A 25,663-nucleotide genomic window follows, 5' to 3' on the forward strand; every position below is an offset into this window, starting at 1 on the left:
CATCCCAAAAGAGAAGGAGCTAATCCCTTGACTAAAGGAGCTATCCCTTTGAAGGAGGGCTTTATCCCTTTGAAGGAGGACCTAGTAACTTCCCTCCATTGCACTATAAATACAGGCATTGGGGTGAGGACTAAGGAGGTTAGAAGCTGAACATTTTGAGGGTAAATGCTGGTGAAATTAAGACTTCCTAGTTGAGCTTAAGAGGAGAGATCACATACCTTTTTGGCTTCATTGGGGAGTGAGTGAAACTTGTCAAAGTAGAGGAGACTTCTTGTTGGACCCTGGGAGGAGCTTGTACAGCGTCAAGGCAAAGGTTGTAAGGTTCTTCTTCTTTTGAATGAATACAATCAAACTCATTTTTCTCAACAAGTATCTTATGTTATTTGTTTCATGGACTCCTTGACTTTCATGTTAAATATGTTTTATGCAATTGGTTTTTCAGGTGCTATTTAATTTGTTTGCCTTGTTTGTGTTTGCAGATTCGCGAAAAGGAGCTCATTGGAATCAAAGGAGCGAAAGCATCCACAAGCATGCGTTGGACCAAAGTTAGGCCCTAAAAACACTTGTTTGCTATTGTTTATTAAAGCATATTTAGGGAAAGATAGTGTCTAGTTGGTTTGCTTGTCATTAGGTCTTCTTTAGATTCTAGGAAGGTCTATCTTGTCCGCAAGATCGACTCATTCCGTGCGACAGGGAGTATGAAAAATACATTGTTCTAAGTTAAATTTTGCTTGGGCTTATGAATCTTATTGTTAGACAAAGCAAGATAAGATAAAGAATTGTTATAATGCTTCTCGACCACATGCACCAGGCAAAGAGGTAGGCCCTTCTAGTGTAGTGCATGAGTAGGATGTTGTCTAGTAAGGAAATCAACATGAAGCACCCACTCTAGTTAGTATTAAGTATAAAAGTAAAGTTGTATATTACCCAAAAGTGGAGTGAAGTCGAAATTTTAGAGCAAATCTCGTTATTCTAAGAGTGGACATTGTAGCAAAAAAGAGGAGAAAATAATCAGAAGAATTGAAGAGGAAGCAACAAGAAGAAGAGAAGAGGCGGGTTGAAGAACGAAAGCAAAAAGAAGAATAGATATCGAAAGAAGAGTATGAAAGGAAATAAATATAAGATATGTAGGCACGGGAATAATTATGAAAGAAGGAAGAAGAAGAAGCGAGACAGAAACAACTTGAGGAAGAAAAACATAAACAATTGGAAGATGAAGAAAGAAGGAAAAAGCAATATGAATAGTTTGCATGAGAAATTGAGGAGTAAATACAAGCCCAAGACATGGAAGTTGAGCGGGAGGAGGAGAATCAAGAGGTCAGAATTGTGGCCATTGCAAAACAAGTTAACATTAAACCTCCACCTCCTCTTACAAGTAGCCACATCCCATTCCCCGAAATGGGAATATATCCTCCAAATGATGATATGGTCATGGATATCTCCAACCTGACCTTTGATAAGCTAAAGAATAGAATATTACAGGAAAGGCGAAAGTATATTCATAATGACCTGGTTCATCCTACTTCCATTCATATAGAAAGGGTGATTGTGACCAATACCAGGAGGAATCCAAGGACAGAGACAACAACAAACTTAGCCTTTGTAGGAGCTATAAACGTTAACACATATTTCTTGATAGAGGAGAATAAGCAATTGGAAAAGGAACTAACAGTTGAAATAAAACATATTGATCATCTCCCAGCCAAGAACCGAATATATATTCCAATGGTTCTCACATGAGGGAGTTACAGGCAGTAATATTTGATGAAAGTTAATCATTGGGGACACCATGAGACAACTTTATGAAGAGATGATCACTCTGCATAAGGAGGTGGTGCTCTTGCATGACATGCAAAAGAGGTTGCAGTAGAATGTGAAAGTTCTAAAGGTGATTCATGTAGTCATCAACGTGATCTAGGAATGGAGTACTAAGTACATGAATGCACCATCAGAATTGGATAGAAAAATAAGACAGGAAGAAGAATTGGAAAAGGTAGAGGTTCAAATGATTTTTCAAAGTAATAAGTAGCTTGGTACATATGTGGCCAACATTATAACCACCTATGCACAATTTTATCATATTTTGGACTCCTTGATCAAAGTGCACAATGTTCCTTATGTTGGAGCATTTGCAAAGACAAAGGGCAGAAATGTTATCAGGCAATAAATCCAAGAATACTTGAACAATCTACAGCAGGTCACCACTAAAGAAGATTTAGAGATCACAAGGCAGAATATGCAACTGTATGTATCCAGACCTGCCAAGATAAACATGAAGTTGTTCTTATTATGGAATGAAGTTCAATTTGGTTCCAAAACTATCTATTTGGATGTTATGGAGGAAAGAGTCTAATATAAGCTAGATCTTCCATCCAAGTTTGAGGACATAGTAGCACAATATAAAGCTTGCTACCAATATGTTACAATAGAGCTATGAGTGGAAGTTGTCGAGCTATAGTTTCCTCAAACTCAAGAATAACGTCTAAAGTTTTGTCTTGTTAGGCTCTAGCCACATTTTTGTGCTATGTGAAGAGTTTTGTATTATTGTATTTAGAGAATAATAAAGTGTAAATGTAAATGGAAGTACAAGGGTCAAATGTGGGATGTGAAGAGTCATTAGTTAGAATAAAGTCAAAATAAGTCCAAGAGTCATAAGGGAAGCTCAAAAATCATAAGAGAAGATGAAAGGTCATCCCATTTGCTATAAATAAGCCTTCATAACTCAAACAAAGGGCTTGGAACTAGAGATTAGCAGTCTTGGCTTCTCTTTTCTAGCATAGGAGTGAGCACCATTCTTTGGAGAAGTAGTAAGTTCATGTTCCACTATTATGGCTAGTGTCATATCATTGTATTGTATACTTGGAAATTTCACTTAATGATCATAAGCCCTCAAAGCCAACACACTTTCTTGCATGTATCGTGGATGTTGTGAGACTATTCTTTAAATGTTTATGATATATGTTACTTCATTCATGCTAATGTTAATGAACTATTTCATTAACCTTAGTATGTTTCTATTTGGATGTGTGTTGCATTTTCTTTCATGATCATTTTTATCTTGTGAACTATTTTGTAGGCTAACCAACGACTCTTTATATGTCTGTGCATCCCTTTTAGGATAGTACTATTAATCTTATTCTAAACGCTCACTCTTTTCTCTTTGCATGAAAGAACCTCTTAACCATTACAGCTGAGATTACGCAAATTTTACTTGATGTTACCAAAGATATGTGTATGTATTCCTATGTGTTAAATGTAGCCAAGGCACACCTTTAAGATCATAGTTATGGACACCGCCCTTATTTCTAGTTAGGGATCCTATTCCAAATGGTGTGAGGTCTAATTGGGACTTCATATCAGGGAGATCCCCTGGTTGACAGATTTCCAACACCATCAACAGAGGGTCTATGATCAACTTCATCCAAGTGGCCAATGTGAAGGTTGAGCACTTTCTAGTGTACACAATGCTATGTGTTAAGTACTTGTCATTGTGCTTGGATATATCAAAGATAATATGCCTAGGATCAAATTGATTCAAGCTTTGGATCCATCTAATGATGATACTTCTACCAAGTAAGCTTTCATTTTTTCTACTTCTTCGTGTAAGAAATAGTTTGGGAATTAACATTAAAATGTGGAGCAACCATATGATCATGTTCAAAACAATCTTAAAAATGAAAATTAATGTGTTCATAGTTTAATAATAAAGTTTAACTAAACCATTTACAATATAGTATAGTTTAATTTAAGAAAAACAACAACAACAACGACAAAAACTTGTTTTAATACTTTTTAATGGAAATTCAGATAGAAATAGATGCCATAAAATATGTGGTCTAGAAGGCATGGAGAACTACTTAGAATATTTTCAAAGGCTCGAAGGGCTTTGTATTTTAATCTTCAAAAGATAAGATGAGCTTTCTCTATCAAACTAGGTTTGAAGATATTAAACCGTGATAATTAAAATATTGTAACCCAATCATCCTATAAGCAAAATCCCATTGTACATAACATTCACTTTTTCAAAAACATATATAAATAAAATATAAAAAAAATATCTCTTGGCAAAATAATGCACTAATCCCCATGACTCAAGTATTCAAGCTTTAAGATTTTATAATTTCAAACACACATTGGTAAATTTATGGAGCAACTATATAAACCCATTTCACCTTCAAATATGTTAAGAGCATGTCTTTCCTCCTAAGAGATCACAGGTTCAAATCTATAGGGGGCAGAGTATGTACAACTTCGTAGACTTTTGCAATCATATCATTGTGTGAAGGCAGGTCCCTTGTGCCACAAACAAGGGGGTCTCATACACCAATTTGGTGTTTTGCTTGGCTATGACCTTAAAAAACAGATTATTATTATTATTATAACATTGAGATTATCTCATCAAGGAAAGAGGATAAGAGACGATATAACTTTAAATTTAAAAACAAATTAGTAAAAAAAAATGAGTTATTTTAGATAAATATTGTTTAGTAAATTTAATTATAAATGGTATTTTTTTTCAAAATCTATAATTACATAGATTTTTTAATTGGACCTGAACATTGGATGGAAAAACAATGTTTACAAGCCCCCAATCTTAGAAAGAACATGTTCTATTTGTTTAAAAAGTAATTTTGGAGAAAAAGGTTAACTACTTATTAACTAAGTATTATTATATTAAACAGAGTCTTTCAGTAGAAATCACATGAGAGAATTTTTTGGCCAACGCATTTCGAAGCAACAAGTGTGGTTCATCATCAGGACTAGATGAAGAGGTGGACTATGGTCTGCCTCTTCATCTAGTCCTGATGATGAACCACACTTGTTGCTTCGAAACATGTAGGCCAAAAAATTCTCTCATGTGATTTCTACCGAAAGACTTTGTTTAATTCATTATAGATCACAGAAGCTTGAATACAGATATTATTATATTATTATTCTAGGCAAAATATTTGAGAGAAACCTCCATGCATTTCTTTTTATTATAAGGATAGTGCCTAGCATAAACTCTTGATTCTCAAGACATGAGGCTATGTAAACTTGAATATATCATATAGAACACACCAAGAATCAACTCACTAACAATAATGATGTTACAAAATAAGATTTGAACTCAGTTTGGAAGGGGAATATCTTATTTTAACAACCACTTCAGTTACATCAAATATATATATATATATATATATATAAGTGACCCAAAATTTTATATATATATATATATATATATATATATATATAGTGCAAAGAGTTGAAAAGGAGAATATATTTTTTTAACAAGTTACATACATACATACATTAATTAATTATATATATCTATATATATATATAAATTTGGGTTATATATATATATATATAGATAACCCAAATTTATATATATATATATATATATATATATATATATATATATATATATATATATATATAATGTAAGGAAACTTCTCAACATTTCCCATGTCTTTGATTAATTTTCTAGAATACCTCATATATACACCCCTCTAGACAACCGTTCTCACTCGCAATATGAGTAGTATGATAAGAAATGTGGAGCAACTTCTCTTAGATTTTCCATTATTTCATCCAAGGATTGCCTTAGGTGACTTATTGTTGAGGAGTCTTACAAATGCATGTTCAAACCAAAGCAAAGCTTCCAACCTATGCAATTTGTAAATGCATGCTAAAGGTAGAGAATATATATATATAAATAAAGGGTTTGGATTATAATATAAGGAAAAGTAATCTATCCATATGTTTCTAAACACACCCATCATATTGATAAATGTGTGATAATTTAGGGATATGGTGATATGCATGTTCTTATACACCATCACTTTGATATCTTAAAAGCATGATGTTTGAGTAAATTAAATTATGGGAAATCCAAATCCTGAATTGTATCACATGGTGGAAATTTATGATGTGGATGGAAAGATTAGTTGATATGGAACTTTTGGTTTAAATTTTCTTATTAGTCCCTGCCATCTGGCAATGGCATGGGACTATAGTAATCGGTTTGATGGCATTTGACATTAGTTGGTTTTCAGTTTTCGAAGTTTTTTTCTTTCATGTTTTTTATTTCCCTTCTCATTCAACTTCATCGTCTTATTTGGCCTCTTCCCGAGGTAGAAGAGGCTGGACTATATGATATTATGGGTTTAGACAGTTCATTTTTTTGAAATGTTTTGCACTAGGGAACTAATGTTAACATTAATTTGAGTTGTTATGGTTGCAGGTGGTTGCAGGTAGTTGCAGGTAGTTTCATGGATTGGCTATGTTTATTTGGTTTATTGGTTATGTCGCAGGTAGTTGCATGGAGCACCTGCGGGATTACTGGTGTAGGGATTACAACGTACAGGTGTAGGGATTAGAGGTGTAACAGGTGTAGGGATGCATGCATTCCTGAAACTGAATCAACATTTTGGGCAAGTAAACCCTCATTACCCCACAGACGAGGAGGTTTACATAGGGAGGGGCCTAATCACAGGGAGGGCATACCCCTACTGCAAGAGGAAGAACCCTGAGGCATGTTTAGGTCATGTCACCAAATTGACATGGTGAATTGACACAGTCAAGGTGTTGCTGTTGGTGAGCTGCGAGTTTCCCTATCTCCAGCCTTCGTCATAACTAGATCTACTACCAAAACAAAGCTATATAAATATGTCTATACCCTCGACGGAAGCAGAGACCTCGAACTCCTTCAGGCAGGAATTGGTCTGTCGAGGCAGAAGAGGAAATTTCTATACCTCTTGTATTGAAGACATCTAGGAGAATGCAGAATTACATTTCAGAATGCCTCGGCTCCCCTTCCATCCATATAAGCCTAGGTTTATTCAGTTCCTCCAGGTAGGGGAAAGATCGCTTGATTTATGGAGCTGCCATCCTTGCCATGCCTCCAACAATATTTCATAGGCCAATAAAGGAAGGAAATCTGATATAAGGAAGAAAATACTTACCCCTCCGCACCTAGAATGGTAGAATGCCTTTGTAATGAAACTCTTTATATACCCAGAAACAATATGTAATCAAGGTTGATGGTTGTTGTTTTGATGTAAGGTTCAACTTCTGGAGACTGATACTGCTTTGATATTTGCAGCATCTCGTCTTCATTTTCAGCTAATACAAGCTTCTTTTGCTAATTAATTGCTCACTTTCCATTTCCATTATGTTCTAGGTTGTGCCTGTTATGTAGTTTTCCTAAACTCTTGATGTTTAGCATTAGAGGAGTTGTCATCCTATCTCTATGTTAGAATCTTGTATGTATCAGTGAATGTGTTATTCAGGTTTCTTTTCACCTAGTGACAGAGAGCTGTCATCCTGTCTGTGCATTAGGGAATTAGATTTTCTGACCTCTTTACTGGTTGCAGCCGGCCATCACAAGGTCTTGTGTATCTGTTGGTGTGGTCAGTATTCTCCATTCTCACCCAATCTTTAAACTGTGAGTGATTGGTGGTCTAAAGCATTGTAGTATAGGGGTGTTCACGCATGTCTGGAGTTAAGCATAGTAGAAGTGGTTATCTGGCTTAAACAAGCATCATTCCTTCCATTCATCCATTTCCAATATTAAGTTGAGTTTGTAATTTTCCCGAGCATCTCCGAGCTACAACCTAGGAGAGTTTCTTGGGGTGATAACACTCCACATTCTCACATCTAGTATAGAGGATGAATTGCAAAGTCCTACTTTCCCTACATTTTGAGTCCCTACATTTCCACATATGTACCTTTGATCCTTGAATTCACTGCATTCATGCTTCTCTACATCTAGTGCCAAATACCTAGATTCCCACATCCCCACATCTACTGTTGAGTTTGGACTTTTTGTATATCATATTCCCTTATCCTACACCCCCACATTCCAAATGTCATCATCTCTTCATATCACTACTGAATAGATCCTCTTTTACGCATTATGAAGGAAAACCATGTTAACTATGGATTTCAATTAAATCTTTATATAATTTCAATTATCTATGTTTTTTTAATGCATTTAAAGAGTTTAATCTTTATTAATTCTGCTAATGAGGGTATGAGTAGGTCCGACAACCCTTTAGCGTTTCTATAAGTAGGATCCACATTGGATATGCATGCACACCACCTAAATTTGAATGTACACGTGAGTTCCCTCAGGGTCATCTTCAAGATACTTTCCCACCTACCAGATCATGTATGTAGTTCACATGGAGTGTCTAGTATGCCAGCCATTTCAGCGATCAACTCTAATGAGATGCAACTAAGATTGGGGACGGTCATTTCATATTTCTTCAACATGGATGCGGTCACTCAACCCTAATTTGGTTCTTTGTTACGCCTTCAGAATATGGATGTATCATAATATTGGATCTGTTGGAGTTTACTCATAATAGGTTCTCAAGCTATGGGAGATAGTGATGTACTATGTACTTTATTTTGTATAAAACATAGCGTTGTCTCTTAGTTTTTTTAGTGAATAGTGGGAAGAGATAGGCTATTAATTTTTTACTATAATACAACTTTATTTTTTTCCACTGGGGTATTTCTTGTATTTCTCCTTATGTAATATGTGGATTTATAAATAAAAACATTATTTTTGGCATTTAAGATTTGAGTGTTGTGTTAGATCTTGGGGGTGCCTCTACACTATCAGGTCAAGCACTCCATCAATATGACCCCTGGCATGCCACTACCAAATGGACTGATCTATCAACACTCTATTCTGGAGAATGATGAGTTCAAGAGGAAAATTTAGGAGTTGTTGCAAAAACGACACATTAAGCCAAGCTCATCATCCTTTTGGATCCCAATTGTATTGGTACATAAGAAGGATAGGACCTGGAGACTATGTATTGACTATCAGGTGTTGAACAAGATCATTGTACAGAAGAGGTACCCAATCCCACGAATTGATGACCTTCTGGACCAACTCAAGTGGGGCCAAATATTTCAGCAATTTTGAAGTCCAGTTATCACCAGGTTCCTATCAAACCCTTCGATGTGTGGAATATTTCCTTCAAATCCAAGGAGGGCCTTTTCAAATGGTTGGCCATGCATTTCGGGTTGATGAATGTCCCCACAACCTTCATGAGATTTCTCGACACATCTAACATTGCAGAAGAACTCACACCAACAGAGCTAAACCCGCAATGCATGGAAAATGCCACAACTAATTAGATCATGGATCCTAACAGCCTCCTATGGTGAAAGAGAAAAAAGATGAGGGGGGAGGAGATCCTTTCAAAATTTTCCTTGAAGAAGCCCTCAAGCGATAGAGGAACGCGATGATGGACAAATTTTCCCAGATCCTTCAACAACTACCTAAAGGCGACACATCTCCTTTTGGTAGTTACTCTAGAAGTGACACACCCTTTAAGGTACAAGTTAAATTTGACATCCCCATATTTGAAGGTCATATAGATGTGGGCGTTGTAGAAAATGGTTAAATGTACTAGAAGGATTTTTTTCTATTCATGATTTTTCCAGTCAAGAAAATATTACTTTTGCACTTCTCAAAGTCGCCCCCCACATCAAGGACTAGTGGGAAACCTACTGTGAGAAGAAGGATGAAAGTACACTCTCATTATTTTTAGTTACACCCGTTTGGAGTTCATTCTAGGATGCCATCAAGGAACAGTACTACCATGTCAGGAGCTATGAGGATAAATACATAAAGTGGACCACACTTTGGCAGGGAAGGGACCAAGACGTGTTAGAGTTTACCAATGTTTTTCATACCCTTCACATGAAGTTGGGTATCAAGGATTATGAGAGACATTTGGTACTCAAGTACTGCGACTGACTACATAGGTACATCCAGAACAAAATGGAGTTCTTATACATCTCCTCACTCGGCACGGTGTACCGATATGCTGTCAAGATTGAGTAGAAGTTTAAATAGAAGAAGTGAGACTTTGGTTCTACGAATCTGAAGCAAGGGAAAGGCACCCCCAAAATGTAGAGCAAAGTACAAATCCAAGGCGGGGAGACCCAGGACAACCCATCAAATCCACAATCAAAGAACAACACCACAAAGACAAAGAAGGACATGAGAAAATGGTGTGAGTTCCATAAGGGCTCCACTCACAACATGAGTGAGTGTCAGGCCAATTAGCTACCGGTGGCTGAGCTGAAGGCTTCTAAATCAGACGCATGTTCCAACTCTAAGTCAAAACCCAACAAGAGGAATGACAAAAGGAAGAAGATTTGTGTTTTGTGTTAGATCTTAGGGGTGCCTCTACATTGTCCGGTCAAGCACTCCATTGATCTGACCCTGGGCGCATCACTACCCAATGGAACGATCTATTGACGCTCTATTCTGGAGAATGATGAGTTCAGGAGGCAAATTTAGGATTTGTTGCAGAAAGGGCACATTAAGCCAAGCTCATCACCCTTTGGGAGCCCGATTGTATTGGTACAGCAGAAGGATGGGACCTGGAGACTTTGTATTGACTATCGGGTGCTAAAAAAGATCATTGTATGGAATAGGTACCCAATCCCACAGATTGATGACCTTATGGACCAACTCAAGGGGGCCAAATATTTCAACAAGATCGATCCAAAGTCTGATTATCACCAGGTGCAAATTAAACCTTGCAATGTGTGGAAGATTTCCTTCAAATCCAAGGAGGGCCTTTTTGAATGGTTGGTCATGCATTTTGGGTTGACGAATTCCCCCACAACCTTCATGAGATTTCTCGACACATCTAACACTGCAGAATGACGCACACCAACAGAGCTAAACACAAATTGCATGGAATAGGCCATAACTAATTAGATCATGGACACATAGATCAATAGCAGTTGCCAACAGAAGATCCAACTATATTGGGTTTGCAAATCTGGCCAACTCCTGCACCAACGCAAATGGCTCATGAGGGACCAAGTTCAGCAACAGTTTTCCCATCTCATGGAGGCACTCAATGCAATGGGGACGATTTCTTCCTAAGGTAGGAGGACTGATCCTGGTGGATATGGGTGGTAACCCACCCATTCCACTTGGACCCCCACTAGTGTCTCTTTCAATTTTTTAATTTCCTTAATCGTAGCACAGTTTACTATTTTTGGCAGTTTTTTGAGTCCTGAACTTCTGGATCTGTTTTGAGGCCCTAAATAATGTTTTTTTTTTGGAAAACTGGGTAAACAAATTATTTTCATTGATGTTTGCTTTCAAAATTTGTAGTCCACGAATAGATATTTCTAGGTAGGTATTGTGCACGTCAAACAAAGATCATATTCCAGAGTTATGACCCTGGGAAGTTGATGTACCAATTTATCCAAACTGGGCCTATAGTTTTGGTGCTTCATCTCATAGGTTTAGTTTTCTAGATTTTTATGGTTTTCCATTATTTCTTAATAATAAATAGGCCTTTGATCCCCATTGTAACACAGTTCAGGGGCATGTGGCTACCACATCTCTCCTCGGAGATAAGCTACCATCACCCAAGCTAGTTTTATTTCCTTTCTGTTTGTAAACATATTTCGTTATTTAAGATTAATGAAATGAAGTGTTATTTCTACTGCATCTCTATATTTATGGTTTTATATGTAATTTGTTGCATTCCTATTTAAGTTCAGATTAGTGGTATCAGAGTGGACTGCTCTTTCTCTATTTTTCTTTGCATGTCCCCAATGAGGTCAGGATATAAGGAGTTAGGGCTCGAACTAGTTGAACCTTTGCAAGACCAGACTCACAAACACTGACGGCCTCCTATGGTGAAAGAGAAAAAAGATGAGGGGGAAGGAGATCCTTTCAAATTTTTTCTTGAAGAAACCCTCGAGCGACAAAGGAACATGATGATGGATAACTTTTCCCAGATCCTTCAGTGACTACCTAAAGGCAACGCATCTCCTTCCGAAAATTACTCTGGAATTGCCACACCATTTAAGGTACAAGTTAACTTTGACATCCCCATATTTGAAGGTCAGATAGATGTAGATGTCATAGATAAATGGTAAATCTTCTAGAAGAATATTTTTTTGTTCATGATTTTTTCAGTCAGGAAAATATTACTTTTGCACTTCTCAAAGCCGCACCCCACATCAAGGACTGGTGGGAAACCTACTATGAGAAGAAGGATGAAAGTACACTCTCACTATTTTTAGCCGTACCTACTTGGAATTCATTCTAGGATGCTATCAAGGAGCAGTACTACCATGTTAGGAGCTATGAGGACAAATACATAAAGTGGACCATGCTACGGCATGGAAGGGACCAAGACGTGCCAGAGTTTACCAATGTTTTTCATACCCTTCGCACAAAATTGGGTATCAAGGATTCTGAGTGACATTTGGTACTCAAGTACTATGGTTACCCACATAGGTACGTCCAAAACGAGATGGAGTTCCTGGACATCTCCTCACTCATCACAACGTACTGATATGTTGTCAAGATTGAGAAAAATTTTAAACAGATGAAGCGATACTTTGGATCTGTGTATCCAAAGCATGGGAAAGGTGCCCCAAAACCATAGAGAAAAGGAGGAAGCCAAGGTGGGGTGACCCAGGACAAACCACCGAAGCCACAAGTAAAGAAAAATACCACAAAGATAAAGAAGGACACAAGAAAATGATGTGAGTTCCATACGAGCTTCACTCACAACATAAGTGAGTGTCAGGCCAAGCAGTCACTAGTGGGCGAGCTGAACGCTTCTAAATCATAAATATGTTTTGACTCTGAGTTAGAACCCGACAATGGGAATGACAAAGGGAATTATATCATTATTGTGAAGCTTAGGGCCACCACCAAGATCCATAATAATGAGCTTGATGATCCAAAGGAGGGGGAACATGTCTTCCACTCACAGATGTGGGTGAAGGGTTCTCCGTTGTAGTTCATCGTCAACAATAGGAGCGAAAAGAACCTCATTTTAGTAGAGGTTGTGAAGCCATTGGGCCTATCGAATACAACACATCTGTAGTCATTCTCCATTAGGTGGCTTCACCTGGGAAGAGATCTTCGCGTCAACCTGAAGTGTTGCCTTCCCTACAACATCAATCCCTTCATGGATGAGGTACTTTGTGATGTTTCCCCTCTTGAAGTTTGTGATGTATTATTAGGAAAACCATACTTGTGGAAGCTACATGTTGTATATGAGTCTAGAATCTTCTCTCTGTGATTATTAATTTGGGCAATAAGTTGTATAGGATACTAGAGGTAGCCCCACCTACATCCATCTCTTTGATCACTAGAAAGAAATGCAATAAGATCATTACATAGACCAGAAAATTTGTTTTCCTTGTGATTCTCCCTTAAGGAAAGAAGAAGATTGTGTCCACGGCTTCCAAACAGGGCAACTCCGCACAGTAGCAACAAATGGACATGGTCATGGAGGAGTACAGGGACATTTTCTCCTCACTGACGAGGGTGCCTCTGCACTGTCAAGTCAATCACTCCATCGATCTGATGAGTTCCCCCACACCTTCATGATATTGCTCAACACATCTAACATTGCAGAACAACTCACACCAACAAAGCTAAACCCAAACTACATAGAACATGCCACAACTAATTATATCCTCTTTTATTCATTATGAAGGAAAATCATGCTAACTATGGATTTCAAGGTAAATATTTATCTAATATCGATTACCTATGGTGTTTTAATGCATTTAAAGAGTTTCATATTTATTAATTCTGCTAATGAGGGTTTGAGTAGGTCTGAAAACCCTTTGGGGTTTCTATAAGCAAGATCCATGTTGGATATGGATGCACACCACCTAAATTTGAATGTACACATGGGTTTCCTCAAGGTCACCTTCAGGATACTTTCCCACCTACCAAATCGGGCCTCCAGTTCACATTGAGTGTTTAGTTGGCCAACCACTTTAGTGGTCAACCCTAATGAGATGCGGCTAAGATTAGGGACGATCAGTTCAGATTTCTTCAGTGTGGATGTGGTCACTCAACCCTAGTTTGGTTCTTTGTTACGCCTTCATTATAGATATGCATCAGGATATTGGATCTCTTGGAGTTTACTCAGAATAGGTTCTTGAGCTATGGGAGATAGTGATGTACTATGTACTTTATTTTGTATAAAACATAGCTTTGGATCTTATTTTTTTTAGCAAATAGTGGGAAGATATAGGCTATTATTTTGTGACTATAATACAACCTTATTTTTGTCCACTAGGATCGCTCTTGTTTTTCTCCTTATGTAATATGTGGATTTATAAATAAAAACATTATTTTTGGCATTTAATATTTGAGTGTTTTTAGATCTTGGCCTGAGTTATTTCTTTTTCAAGGCAATTTTATTGGTTAGAAAGGGCCCACCAACCTAATGTGTTGCCCCATCTACTATTGTAGTTTTTCTACAGAATATGGTGTGTTGTTACAAGTTGTAAGTATACTTCGTTTAATTACTTGTGTTGTTTCATTTTCATAATCAGATCGATTGTGTATACATATGATATGTGGTTTGATCTCTAGTAATAACTTTGTGCTACAGTATATGTTGGAAAATATGTCTTGTGAGACATTGAACATGTAGATTAGATGTGTGGATTGGCTAAGTAATGGTTGTATTTATCTTATAAGAACACAGATCTGAGTTATAGTCGTCGCATTTCATCCATATAGCATAGAGGTTTCATTCATTACAACCACGCTTAGCACTATGATTGATAACCTGTTTAGTAATATATTCAATGCATCAATTTGTTGTGTAATTGTTGCAATTGATTCATAAAGCTTGCATTTGATTGGTAATGTTAATATCTTGGACATAGCACAAAGTAGCACTATGTTCCCTGATAGTCTGAATGAATTATGATTGTCTGTTTGCACCTAACTTGTAACACAGATTTAATTCTTAGCACTTGTATGTTCATGTGAATGACATAAAGATTTATTAAACAACTAACACATTCAACATATGGTATTTCCCTCTCTTTCATTTTAACTCATTGATGACACATGATATTATTTGATGCACATGACAATCCTTTATGTGTGAATCTAGGATTGATCTCATTTGACAAACTACAAAACTATATTTTGGGCTTTGGACTATGAATTTTGTATCAGTAGCATTACACATAGTTGTTGGTTTTGAATACTTTTGAGGCCTTGATTATTTTACATTATTCACAAATTTTTTTACTTGTAAGACTTCGATCATTGAAGGATTCTCTAGAGCTTTGCAACCTTCTGCAAATGTAGGAACACATTCTTACTTTGAGTGTGAAAGACTACAACCCTTAAAGGAACAACCCTGTAACAAGAACCAAGTGGTCCTGATAGTCTAGGGTTTTCCATCAGAACGGTAGATTAATATTTTTTTCATTGAAAGAGTCTAAGTGAAAGTAATTATTTAGATGTGATTGGTCATAAATATTTATTGAGAGAGTTGTGTCTTGTAACAACCTTGCAATAGGTACCTCATTGATTGTTACATTTTTAAAGTGTCTCTTTAATATGATTGTTAGTGAGTGTTATGAAACCAGCTCAAGAAAAGATAGAAAAGATAGATCAATGCCTTAGAATTCAGCCTCTTTGAGGGGGCAACCTCCTTTACATTACATAAATGAACAATTCTTTGATGATACAAATGAGAAAACCTCCTTTCTATATATAGGAGTCTAAGGAGTCACAGTATAATCCAGCCGACCTAACAATAATAATATAAAGCCACAAAAATAACAATAGAGGGATTCTATGGGGCACAGAAATAACAACATGGGGGTAATAGGGGCACAACAATATAAATAAGGGGTATAACTACAATAGTAATGGGGTAATCACTAGTATTATAGGGACCCAACATGCCCCTCTCCTTCAAAAAAGTGTTGTCCTCAACGCTTGAGTAGTTCTGGATACTTCTGCATAAAATTCTCATCCTCCCATGTGGAATCTTCAGCAGATAAGTTCTTCCACTTGATAAGATACTCTGAAATTGACTGATTTCGTAGCTATTGAGTTCTTGTTTCTGTGACTACTTTCGGTTCCAATATATTTTTTCCTTCCTCATCAAGTTCTGGCAATATTGTTTGCACTGGGAGCTTGTCGCCTATAATCTTCTTTAAACATGAAACATGGAAAACTGGGTGCAATCGAGAAGCTGCAGGAAGCTCTAATTTGTATGCCATAGTACCAATCTTTTGCAACACCTTGTACGGACCATAATACTTTGGTGATAATTTATTATCCTTCTTAGCTTGCTTTAGGGACATTTGCTTATATGGTTGTAGCCGTAGGAATACCCAATCACCTACATCAAAACTTCTTTCACTGCGATGTTGATTTGCCTGTTGTTTCATTCTATTTTGTGCCAACACGAGGTTATCCTTTAAGAGTTGGAGGACTTGTTTTTGATGTTCGATGTGATGTTCCACTGCCTGAACCTTAGAATTTTCTCTTAAATATGATGTGATGGATGGTGGTTGATACCCATAAAGTGCCATAAATGGGGTCATTTTTTTGCTGTATGGAAGGAAGTGTTATACCACCATTCAGCCAGAGGCAACCATTTGACCCATTGTGTCTATTTATCAGATACAAAGCAACGAAGATATCCTTCCAAACATTTGTTTACTATCTCAGTTTGCCCATCAGATTGAGGATGATAAGATGAGCTATGAGCTAACTGAGTACCAAGACAAGAAAATAATTTTGTCCAAAAATTTCCAGTGAAAATGGGATCTCTGTCACTTACAATAATCTTTGGGTTTCCATGTAGCTTTTGAATTGTTTCCATAAATGCAGTAGAAACTGTACTGGCTTTAAATGGATGTGATAATGCACAAAAGTGTGCATACTTGGTAAGTCTGTCAACTACCACCATGATGACACTCTTTCCCTCAGACTTGGGTAAACCTGTGATAAAATCCATTGAAACCTCCTCCCAACGTTGGCTTGGAATGGATAAAGGTTGTAATAGACCCGGTGTCTTAATTGTTTCAACTTTATTTTGTTGGCAAACCAAACATTCCGCCACAAACTTTTGAATATCTGATTTAAGGCCATCCAAAAAAAATTCCTTCTTAACCCTGTGGTAAGTTTTTAAAAATCCCGAGTGCCCTCCTAAGGGAGAAGTGTGCAATTCCATAAGAATCTTTTGTTTTAGCTGGGAATTCTTACAGAGGTATAAGCGATCTTTGTACCATAATGAATCATTTTGCCAGCTAAATGTATCAGACGTACTGGAATCTTGTTGTAGCTTTCGAATAAGTGCCCACACTTCTTCATCATTCTTCCATTCCTCCCTTGCTTCGTTTATCCAATCTGGTTGGATAATAGAAATGGCGCACAACAATGCTTCCACATCCTCATCCTTTCTTGAGAGTGCATCTGCCACCACATTTTGCTTCCCTTTTTTGTAGATGATTTCAAAGTCATAACCCAACATCTTTGTGACCCACTTTTGTTGCTCTTCAGAGGATAATCTTTGTTCTAAAAAGTATTTAAGGCTATCATGATCCATTTTTACCTTGAAGTGTCTTCCCATTAGGTAGGGTCGCCATTTCTTAAGTGCATGGAGTATTGCCAACATTTCCTTCTCATAAATAGCTTTACTTAAAAACTTTTCCTTGATTGGACGACTTTCAAAAGCAATGGGTCTTTCATCTTGCATTAGAACAGCACCAATTCCATTTCCTGAAGCATCACATTCCACAATAAAGGTTTTTGTGAAGTCCGGTGTAGCTAAGACCGGTGCTTGGCACATTGCCTCTTTAAGATGTTCAAAGGCCTTTGTTGCTTCCAGAGTCCATGAAAATGCATCTTTCTTCAATAATGTTGTTAGAGGTGCTGCTATTCTCCCATAATTCTTAACAAACTTGTGATAATACCCTGTCAACCCAAGAAATCCTTGCAGATGCTTTATGGATGTGGGGATTTTCCATTCCTTAATGGCTTTAATTTTGCTAGGGTCTACCTTAACTCCTTCATGAGATACAATATGACCCAAATATTCCACCTCCTGGACTCCAAAGAAACATTTGGATCTTTTTGCATATAATTGTTTCTCCTCCAATAGTTGTAGCACCCTGTCAACATGTTCAACATGATCCTTCCAAGACTTGTTGTAGATTAGTATATCATCAAAAAATACTAACACAAATTTTCTAAGGAATGGTTTGAAAATTGAATTCATCAAACCTTGAAATGTTGAAGGTGCATTGGTAAGGCCAAAAGGCATGACCAAAAATTCATAATGACCCTCATGAGTTCTAAATGTCGTTTTCGGAATGTCTTCAATCTTCATTTTGATTTGATGATATCCCGAACAAAGATCCAACTTGGTGAAGTAAATTGATCCATGCAATTCATCCAGTAATTCATCAATGACAGGAATGGGGAACTTATCTTTAATAGTGAGCTTGTTGAGCTCCCTATAATCCGGACACATGCGCCATGATCCATCCTTCTTGTGCACCAATACTACTGGAGCAGAGAAAGAACTTTGACTTGGTTGAATTATACCAGCCTCTAGCATTTCTGCAACCATACGTTCAATTTCACTTTTTTGGACATAGGGATATCTGTACGGCCTGATGTTTGGAGGAACACTTCCTGGAATCAGATGAATAGCATGATCATGATCACGCATAGGTGGGAGACCTTTGGGAGTCTCAAATACCTTGGAATGATTGTCCAGGACTTTTTGGAGATCTGGAGAAATAGATGATTCCGATGTGGAAACATCTAGCAAACATAATTGTGCAATTACACCTCTTTGCTCCTTTTTTAGAAGCTTTTTCATACCATTAGAGCTAATTATCTTTCCTGGTTTCCCTACAATACCCCTTAATTCAACTTCCTTTCCTTCCGTAGAAAATTTCATGAAAATTTGATGAAAATTTCTTGAAAATTAAAAGCTATTGTACCCAAGGATTGTAGCCATTGGACTCCTAGTACAACATCAGCACCTCCCATTGGAATGGAAAGCATTGGGCTAGTCAATACATATTCTCCCATGGATAGCTTGATATTATGGCACCTTCCAGAGCAATTTATTGTTCCTAAATTTGCAATCATCACTTGACATATAGGAAGCAATTCAATTCCTTTGCTACCCTACAATGAATAAAATTGTGGGTGCTTCCTGAATCAATCAACACTATTACCTTTTTCTTCTTGATTTGTCCTTCTATCTTGATGGTTTGAGGAGTGGTAATTCCTGCCAATGCATTACAAGATATGGTCAAATTTATTTGTTCTTCATCTAGGCTTTGTTCCTGGGGTATATCTTCTTCTTTTGACCTTTCTTTCTCCTTTTCTTCTTCCTCTTCACAATCTATGTAGAATAATTTCTTCTCAGCACACTTATGACCTTTAGTGTATTTGCTATCACAACTGTAACAAAGCCCTTTTGCTCTTTTTTCTTCCAATTGTTGTGGTGTCAACCTTATAGGTTGTGGAAGACTAGGGGCAACAACACTTCTGTCTTTATAGTTGTGAGTGGTATGCTTCCTGGTTGCCATAATTTTGCTTTCCATTTTTCTTGCTAACCTGAATGCCTTCTCTAATGAATCAGGTTCCCAAAGGCGAACATCATGTTGGATATTATCCTTTAAAGACCCTATGAACACATCAATCCTATGCTCCTCTGGAATATCTTTTACCCTTATGTTCAATTTTTGGAACTCCTCAATGTGCTCCATTACTGAACCCTTTTGTTTGAGACTTATCAATTGGCTAAAAAAAGTGTTGCTTTTTGTATCTTCATAATGTGCTATCAATTCTTCCGTAAAAATTGCCCAAGTGATAAATTTTTTACGAGAGCAAAGCCATTGATACCATACAAACTGATTTGGTTCCAAATATACAGTTGCCATACGTACCTTTTGTGTGTTTTGCACATTATTGAGATCGAAGAACTGCTCCATCTGTAATATCCATGTGGTGGGATCCTTGCCATCAAACTTCCTCATATCGATTTTTGGAATCTGGTGGGTCTTCGATCCAACATTAGTGTCTATGGAATCATGATTAACATTAATTTTGTTCACATCATGAGTTTCCTTTACAACCTTTTCACCATTAGTAAGTATTTCTTGTAGAAAATTTGTCAAATCTGTCTTCAAATCTGCCATGTTTGTCTTCAAATCTGTCCTCAAATCTATCTTCAAATCATCCATCTTAGCTTCCATGCCTTTTATCTTAGATTCCACTCCATTTATCTTAGATTCCACGCCACTTATCTTAGCTTCTGTTAGCTTTTGTGAGCGTGACATTTGTTGCACTTGTTCTTGTAATTTTGATATATCATGTAGCATTTCTTCATCTTCTTCATGAGTCATGCTAGAGCTTTCAGGTTCCTTACTAGGTGTTTGCATTTTCTTTCCTCGGGGAATCAGTTACCGATAATAATGCTTTACTATGCCCTTGAATTCCGTTAAACCAAGCTTACACAAAAATTTAAAAAAAACTACACACCTTTTTTCACTTTATAGAAGCCTGATATTGAATCTGATGTATCTCTATAATTTCGGATCATCCAATTCTGAAATTGCGATCTGTAGTAGCCTTCTGCGTCCTCTTTCCAATGCCACAAGTCTGACCCAAATTGGATTCTCCAAGGAATAGTTATGTGAAATCTCCCACAATGACTTTCTTTTAGACTAGTTCAGTAGAGCGAACTTGTACGACATGCCACGATTCACTGTTTCAACCTTTGAATCTGAAACATGTATACAAGAAACTAGAGTCCGTCCTCTTTCTATAACTTCTTACGAAATTTCAATCTGATCCCCAGAGAGAAAGTTATGACAATTTTCCCCAGGTCACCTGTTTTGAATGTAATTCAGGAGTCTGCAAAAAGACCAACTTCCTCAGATCATATCTCCGCAAATATCGTGGGAAAAGCTCTAAAATTCGGACCCAAGGTTCAGCGCGATTTCTTATCAAATGGGTTTTTTTTGCAACTTCTGAAACATCACAGAAAAAAAAGTTATAGCGAAAATGCCACGATGACCTGTTTGGAGCAGCGAACCCTAGAATCCAAAGCTCTGATACCAAATGTTATGAAACCAGCTCAAGAAAAGATAGAAAAGATAGATCAACGCCTTAGAATTCAGCCTCTTCGAGGGGGAAACCTCCTTTACATTACATAAATGAACAATTCTTTGATGATACAAATGACAAAACCTCCTTTCTATATATAGGAGTCTAAGGAGTCACAGTATAATCCAGCCGGCCTAACAATAATAATATAAAGCCACAAAAATAACAATAGAGGGATTCTATGGGGCACAGAAATAACAACATGGGGGTAATAGGGGCACAACAATATAAATAAGGGGTATAACTACAATAGTAATGGGGTAATCACTAGTATTATAGGGACCCAACAGTGAGTGTAGAGGTGAGATATGTTAAAGGAAAGAACTAGAAATATGATTGTAAAAACCATTGACCCTATATAAGCAAGTATTTCTAAGTTTGTTACCTAGAGGCCAAAGAAAAAATACTTGACATAGTTCTTATTGCAAAAGTTGAATAGAAGGATCACTAGTTTCCATACCCCTACACATATTCTATAATGCCTCTAACCCTACACTCCTGGATTCACACATTTATGTTGCGAATTTGTTGTCAATAACATTGATGGTCTAGTTTTTTTCATTGAGTCCCCAACATTTAAGACTTAGAGGAATGGGAAGGTAAGATGGGAGGTAAGAACCTATGCAACCACTTTGGTGAGTCCCACAAACCCTTGTTGTTCTAGTAAAAGATTGTTTTTCATTTCATTTTTTGCAAATGAATTTTTTAAGCTAACAGAGTGAAAATATAACTTGTTGATGGCAAAATATCGATAGCACTATGAGCTCGTGAGTGTTGTTTGATTTCTATTTCTCGATTTTAGTTTTCTTTCCTTTTTCTCTAGGAAGTGTGAGTATATTTACGCATAAGTATAAAGGTATCAGTAGTAAATATACTTCTAAAACCCCCCCTTCTAATATTAAATCACTGGAAAGTGGATATTCTAAGAAGGAGAGGGTAGAAAAAACTTTAACAAGAAACTCAAAGGCTTAGGTAAATGCAAAAATATATTTCACTGAGAAAGCCAACTTAGCTATGGGATTAGAGCCTAAGGCTAAATCATAATTTGGTCATCACCCTGATCAAGAAATCAAATTACCCCTGGATACTAAGTTTAGCCTATTTGGAGGTGAAAAGACGGCAGAAGGAGGAAGCGTGCGCGTACAAGTACTAAAGGCAGAGGAAGAGGTAAACTTTGGATTCCCTATTGTGGATACTAATGTAATGGTCCAAATGAAGAATATCCACAATTGATACTACCACACTTTTATGGTAAGATAAATGAAGATCATACTGATTTTATATTTTAGTTTGATATTTTATGTAGGAGTTATGTGTAGGAATTTACAGGGTAAGTTCCTCAGACAGAACACCAAAGGACACCGCTCACAACCAGATCGCAGATCAATACACCAGTATTTTTGACGTGGTTAAAACCCTCAAAGAGGGAAACATTCCACGGCCTAAGCCAACTCGGCCACTTCAGGCAATTTATTAATAAAAGAATGAAAATTTACATATGCTTCTCTCATAGACGGATTACCCTACAAATGACCCTCCATGCGCTTTAAATAGAAATCATGGACCAATCGAGTGTCAAGCCACGGATCAAGTGTCGGTAATACCGAGGAGAGAATGAACCGTCATATCGCTACATATCGTGACCGTCGGATTGTAAGTTACAAAATGTACAAGGTAAAGAAACACACTTTACCTAACTCTATACTAGACCGAGTTGTACTTAACTATTTCCTATGTGTCGGAATATCCTAACATCCCCCCTTAAGAACAACTTGGGATAGGATTGAAGGATTTACAAATATGACACAATAGGAGAAGGAAGGAGGCACTAGAGCCTATCCCACCCCTTAGTGACAACTTCCTGAACTCCAACCATAAATCAAAGTTTAGTGAACTTTGCCTTTGTGAGAGCCTTTGTAAATATGTCTGCAACTTGATCATCTGTTGAACAATATTGCACTTCAAGAACATGGTCATGGATGAGCTTTCTGATGAAGTGCATGTGCAGTTCAATGTGTTTGCTGCGCTGATGTTAGACTGGATCTTTGCATAGATGAATGGCACTTTGATTATCACACCAAAGTGTAGTTGGATGCTGCTACTGAAATCCAAACTCTGACAGGATCTGACGAAGCCACAAGGCTTCCTTACTAGCTTCTACGGCACCACGATACTCTGCTTCTGTAGAAGAATGAGAAATGGCACCTTGTTTCTTGTAGGCCCATGTAATAGGTCCTGAACCAAGAGTGAACACATAACCTGCAGTAGACTTCTGATCATCAGGGTCACCAGCCCAATCGGAATCAGTGAAACCAACCAATAGAGGAGATGCTTCGGCACTGTAATGAATCCCAAACTGAACTGTACCTCGAACATAACGAAGTATTCTTTTAGCTGCTTTCCAATGAATTTCACGTGGGTTTTGCATAAACTGAGAAACAAGGCCAACGGCAAAGGAAAGGTCAAGTCGAGTATGGGTTAGATACAGAAGTTTTCCTACAAGTTGACGGTATAAGGTAGCATCAACTTCAGGAGAAGTACAAGTGACTGAAAGTTTGACTCCAGACTGGAAGGGAGAAGGGGCTGGCTTACAGTCTTCCATGTGAAGATGGCATAGAATATCACAGGCATACTTGGACTGGGAAAGGGAAATACCCTCCTTGGATTGCAAGACTTGAAGACCGAGAAAATAATGTAAGTGTCCTAAGTCTGTCATTTCAAATTTCTTTTTAAGGCTGGACTTCACATGGTTTATAAGGTTGGGATCACTACCGATAAGGATAAGATCATCAACATAAAGAACAAGAATGATAAGAGACTTGCCCACTTTCTTGGTGTAGACAGTATTGTCAGAATGACACCTAGAAAAGCCAGATTCTAAAAGAAAGCTATCCATTTTGGCATTCCAAGCTCGAGGAGCTTGCCTGAGACCATAAAGGGATTTCTTAAGTCGACATACAAGGCTGGAGTCTATTTTTATGAAGCCAATGGGTTGTTCCATGTAGATTTCTTCATGCAAGTCCCCATGCAAGAAGGCAGATTTAACATCCATCTGATGGACTTCCCATTTGAACGAGGAAGCAAGGGAAAGAACAAGGTGGATAGAGTTCATTTTAGCAACAGGGGAGAAGGTTTCAGTGTAGTCAATGCCTTCAACCTGTGAAAAACCTTTAGCAAAAAGACAAGCTTTATGTTTATCAACTTTCCCATCTGGTCCATACTTGGTTCTATAAACCCATTTGCATCTAACAAGTTTTCGTCCCTTTGGTAGAGGAACAAGATCCCATGTATCATTTGCCAATAATGAATGATATTCTTCATTCATAGCTACTTCCCAATCTGGATGGCCTGAAGCTTCTGCAAAGGTGTCAGGATCATAATTTACTGGAGCTTGAGCCAGTAAAGAAGAGGCTCTGTCAAACTGAGAACGTGTGTGTCGCTGATCTGTAGGATCACCGGCAAGATCACCTGCTGCATCTCGAGTAGCACAAACCCATTTTGGAAGCTGAGGAGCTGAAGGAGGATCCTGAGATGGTGGGGGAGGATTGTCATCCTCACTTTCATCATCTGAAGAAGAAATGTTTTCAAAAGTAGAAGAGATAGGGAGAGGTGGCACATCCGTCGGACTAGGCTCGCAGGCCGATATATTTTCATCAAATTTTACATCTCTTCTAATGATAACATTTTTGGACTTAAATGGAATAATTCTATAGCCTTTGACATCTTCAGAATATCCAAAAAAAGTACATTTTTCACTCTTAGGTTCTAAAGCTTTATGTTTTTCATCTGGAATATGGGCCCACGCTTCACTTCCAAAAACACGAAAGTCACTTACATCTGGTTTGATTGAGCTCCATGCTTCTTCTGGAGTGATATTCTTTAAAGCCTTAGTAGGAGTTCGATTTATTATGTAATTTTCACAGTTAATTGCTTCTGCCCAAAAACTAAGACCAAGTCCTTTATATTGTAGCATACAATTAGCCATTTCCTTTAAGGTGTGATTCTTCCTTTCAGCTACACCATTTTGTCGTGGAGTATATGGAACAGTATGTTGCATTTGAATTCCATTCTCAGTGCAAAAGTTTATGAATGTGTTTTTAACATATTCTTCGCCATTATCAGATCTTAGCTTAAGAATTTGATGTCCAGATTGTTTTTCAACAAAGGCCTTGAAGGCCAAAAATGTGTTAAATACTTCACTCTTGAGTTTTAAGAAGTATACCCAAGTGCGTCTGGAGAACTCATCAATGAAAGTTAAGAAATACTTGCAGCCAGAGAATGAAACAACTGGAAGTGGACCACATAAATCATTATGCACAAGCTGTAAAGGGGCGGAGGCGTGCCAAGAGGCACGTTTTTCAAAACTATCCCGATGATGTTTTCCGAGTACACATCCAGAACAAACACCATCTCTGCAAGATACCATAGGAAGACCTGTCATCATATTTTCTTTACATAGATGCTGAAGGGAGCGATAGTTTAAGTGACAAAATAGCTCATGCCAAAGTTTGCTCACTTCATCGTTATGAGCAACAAATACTGAGGGAAGATTTGATGACCCAAAGTTGTGAAACTTATACAACCTTGTAGAATCATCAGCAATGCCAGTAGCTAAAATCTGTTTAGGATCTCTTAGGTCCTTGATTACAACATCATGAGGTGAAAATTCAATGATTTTACCTTCACCTTAATGAG

Source organism: Pinus tabuliformis, chromosome X (genome assembly GCF_031772625.1).
Source record: "Pinus tabuliformis cultivar Carrire ecotype Pingquan chromosome X, CPIR1, whole genome shotgun sequence".
Lineage (NCBI taxonomy): Eukaryota > Viridiplantae > Streptophyta > Pinopsida > Pinales > Pinaceae > Pinus > Pinus tabuliformis.